Source organism: Eubalaena glacialis, chromosome 12 (genome assembly GCF_028564815.1).
Source record: "Eubalaena glacialis isolate mEubGla1 chromosome 12, mEubGla1.1.hap2.+ XY, whole genome shotgun sequence".
NCBI lineage: Eukaryota > Metazoa > Chordata > Mammalia > Artiodactyla > Balaenidae > Eubalaena > Eubalaena glacialis.
Genome location: NC_083727.1, coordinates 40,608,961 through 40,613,409, shown reverse-complemented (window position 1 = coordinate 40,613,409; position 4,449 = coordinate 40,608,961). Strand labels below are relative to the sequence as shown.

The 4,449-nt window shown below is 38.3% G+C and overlaps 1 pseudogene; it reads right to left on the bottom strand.

Moving 5' to 3' along the window:
• Nucleotides 1–188: 188 nt before the first annotated feature.
• On the bottom strand, nt 189–1,591 carry LOC133102215 (transcription factor A, mitochondrial-like; annotated as a pseudogene).
• Nucleotides 1,592–4,449: the final 2,858 nt, after the last annotated feature.

Genomic DNA, 4,449 nt, shown 5'->3' with positions numbered 1-4,449 from the left:
ATTAAATATAAAAATTTACCAACTTTATTATTTCTAATTTTACAACAGATTCAGGTGTTGAAACCTGATTGGTTTCTTGATCCTACCCACTATGAACATTACTCAGTCTTATATTTTAACACCCCCAGTGTCACCTTTTCTTTGGTGTTTCATTTTGCAATTTATATGATCATTGCATCCAACTGCAATTATTCTTCCGAAGGTTTCATTCCACTATCATAATGAATTATATTATCTTTAGTAAGTTGAATATATACTTATTTTGGGGACTGGGCAGATTTTTTCAGTTTTCACTTACAGTCATCAGCTTTGCCTATGATGAGCCATCCTTAGCCTTTTGAAAGCTTTCAAACATAAAAATGTTATAAGCTGAGCAAGGTTTTCCATACATTGTTATCTCTCTCCCTCTTTCTTCTCTCTTTTATTAATTCTTTCTTTTTTCTTAATTTTTAATTTTATTTATTTATTTATTTATTTTTGGCCTTATTGGTCTTTGTTGCTGTGCGCAGGCTTTCTCTAGATGCAACGACAGGTGGCTACTCTTCATTGTGGTGTGCGGGCTTCTCACTGTGGTGGCTTCTCTTGTTGGGGAGCACAGGATCTAGGCGTGAGGGCTGCAGTAGTTGTGGCTTGTGGGCTCTAGAGCGCAGGCTCAATAGTTGTGGCACATGGGCTTAGTTGCTCCGCGGCATGAGGGATCCTCCCGGACCAGGGCTCAAACCCGTGCGCCCTTCATTGGCAGGCGGATTCTTAACCAGTGAGCGACCAGGGAAGCCCCTAATGCTTTCTTTTTAAAGTTTTTGCATGATTTCTTTTTCCAAAGCTATAATATGACTTGGAGTTAGCTGTTCTTGAATTCTGCTGCCTTTTGCATCTTCATATACCTGAGTTCCAAACTTTAAACATAGGTAGCTGTTCCTTAGAAAATCGAAGGCATGAAGTCAAAGTCAAAGGTTTCTTTGTTTCTGTTTTTGTTTTTTTCTGTCACTTATTCTCTTTAACTTTTTTTTTCTTCTGTTTCATTAAGGTATAATTAACAGGACTTCCCTGGTGGTCCAGTGGTTAAGACTCAGTGCTCCCAATGCAGGGGGCCTGGGTTCGATCCCTGGTCAGGGAGCTAGATCCCACATGCTGCAACTAAGAGTTCACATGCTGCAACTAAGAGTTCACATGCTGCAGCTAAGGATTCTGCATGCCACAACTAAGACCCGATGCAGCCAAATAAATAAATAAATAAATATTTAAAAAATTGACACAGCACTGTATAAGTTTAAGGTGTTCAGCATAATGGTTTGAACTTACGTACATCATGACATGATGACCACAGTAAGTTCTGTCATCTCACCTCACAACATTAAAGAAACAGAAAAAAATTTTTTTTCTTTGTGATGAGAACTCTTAGGAGTTACTTTCTTAACATCTTTCATATATAATATACAGCAGTGTTGATTATCAAAGGCTTCTTTGGATGACTACACAAGGTGGATGAAAATCATCTGGGTACATAGACCAAACTGACGTGTAGTCCACTTCCACAGCCAGTGCAGAACTCTGCTCCTGACTTTTCCTGGATGCTCAGCGAGCCCCACATACCCAGAGAAGCACCATCGCGTGTGAGAATGGTGCAGAGAGCCGCCCTGACACAGTGAAACAACCCCAACCATGACACCTGGAGTCCATGTGCCCCTCCTGAGTTTATCACGCTTGCTGCTTTGGTTTGGTTTGGTTTTGTCTTTTTGTTTTTTTTTTAAAAATCCCTCTTAGAAAACATCACATGATTTTGTTTTAGATTTGGGTAATGCATAAAATGACATCAATTTGTTTAGTCTCTGTGCAAATATTTGTAATGTTAATATTTTAAGATACAGTCTGCAGTATCTTCAGTATATTTTCTTTCGGCTTTCATTCAGCATTCAAACATGCCCCAGTCTCTCCCATAAAGAACACAAAACAAAGAAAACAAAAAATAACCCTTCTCACCTCAGCCTCTGTCTCTTTTTTCCTCCCCTTCACAGCCAAACTTCTTAAAAGAATCTCCTCTCTACTCCGTTTAAACATGTCCCATTTACTCTTCCACCCACTGAAATCCACTGCATGTTCAAGAAAAACCATTCTCATGTGATCATCGATGACATAAATTGTCATAACGAAGGAACAGTTTTCTATCCTTGCTTGGTCCTTGGGAAGCATATGTCACTATCAACAGTTCCCTCCTTGGGGCTCAGAACTATCTTCTGGAAAATACTTGGATGTCTCAAAGGAATGCAAAACACAACACATTCAGGATAGGATTAATGACATTCCCCAAAACTCTTCCTTAGCTGGAGTTCTGTAGGTCATGAATGGCACCACGATCTACTCCATGGATGGATATAATTTTAGTCAGTCATATTTACATTTTTACTACTTCACAGTATGTATATACATTGATTTGGGAGACAGAAGGATATTTTTTGGAGTAGAAAGCAAAACATAGCATAATTTCATTAACTAAATAAGAAAAAATGTATACTTTTTTTTCCCAGTCAAATTGAGAACTTGTTTTGCAACCAAAAATAAAGTTTGTAAGTAGAACCTAGAATGTGTGCTACTCAAGCACTTGGAAATTAGGGAAGAAGATGGCTTCTGAGAGTTAAACTAGTAAAATCTATAATTCTTCAGTAAGATCAGTTATCTATGAGAGTAACCAAAAGTTGCTTTAAATTTTTAACTAAAGACTTTGGAAACACCCAATATACTAACATAGCACTCTGGGTGTAATCTCACTGGAATGTTTAGAAAACTCAAATATAATCAATTGTAAAATGTATGGAAAGCTCAAACTGAAAAGATATTTAACTAGAAAACAGAAAATAAAATTGCAGCAAGTCAGACATTGACATGTATCTAGTGAAAGTCTTGAGGCAGGTATCCCACCCATTTGGTGCAGATGTAGGCCTCAGACTCTTGGAACTTAGTGACACTAGATATTTCAGTTACATAACCAATTCCCCCTTCATGTTCGACTATATAATCATAAACTGACTTTCCATGGAGACCAGTCTACATGAAAAGAATATAGCTATGCCACACATATTTACAGGTTCCAAAATATAAATAATACAAAAATACATTAGCCCTGAAGCTATACCTCAGTCTCTTTTGAGTTAGCTAATCCAGTCATCTTTGACTTCTCAATTTTAAATTCATCCATGATTTCTAGGCTCAGACTCTAGAATATGAAGGTCTAATTAAAGTAATACAACCCCCTTGCAGGGAGACAACCTTTACAGTAGTCCCTCCTCTGCAGTTTCACTTTCCTTGGTTTCAGTTTGGGACCCTAGGTCAGTCTTGGTCCCAAAATATTAAATAGAAAATTCCAGAAGTAAACAATTCATGGGTTTTAAATTGTTCTGAGTAGCACAATGAAATCTTTCGCCAGGCATCACATCATCTGCTCCTTATGTTCAACCATTGACATCATCAAGGCTTAATGATCTGTGAATCACCTGAAGCTAATGATCCTCCTGACATATTGTCAGAAGGTCAATATGTCCAGTGCTACATCATGATGCCTACATCATTCACCTCACCTCATTTCACCAGGTAGGCATTTTATCATCTCACATCATCACAAGAAGAAGGGTAAGTACAGTACAATCAGATGTTTTGAGAGAGAGAAAGGCCATATTCACATAACTTTTATTACAGTACGGTGTTATAGTTATCTATTTTATTATAACTTGTTAATCTCTTATTGTGCCTAATTTTTTTTAATAAATTTGTTTATTTTATCTATTTATTTTTGGCTCTGTTGGGTGTCTGTTGCTGCACATGGGCTTTCTCTAGTTGCAGTGAGTGGGGGCTACTCTTCTTTGCGGTGCGCAGGCTTCTTATTGCAGTGGTTTCTTTTATTGTGGAACACGGGCTCTAGGCGCACGGGCTTCAGTAGTTGTGGCACGTGGGCTCAGTAGTTGTGGCTTGCGGGCTCTAGAGTGCAGGCTCAGTAGCTGTGGCGCACGGGTTTAGTTGCTCCGCGACATGTGGGATCTTCCTGGACCAGGGCTCCAACCCGTGTCCCCTGCATTGGCTGGCGGATTCTTAACCACTGTGCCACCAGGAACCCTGTGCCTAACTTATAAATTAAACTTTATCATAGATATGTATGTATAGGAAAAAAAAGTAGTATATATAGGGTTTGGTACTATCCTCAGTTTCAGACATCCACTGGGGGGTCTTGGAACATATCCCCCATGAATAAGGGGAGAAGACTACTGTACTAGCGAAATCCTTATACATTTGTGTAACTGATCAAATCTTTAACCAGTGTTTTGCTGTTGAAACTCTAGAAACAAATATATACAATTAAATGTTACTTAATTGACTTCCTCCTTTGCCATTTCTACAAGAACAGCACCTTTAATGTGTAACTTCTATTAGTTTTAAACTTTACAATTTTCTTATTGTATC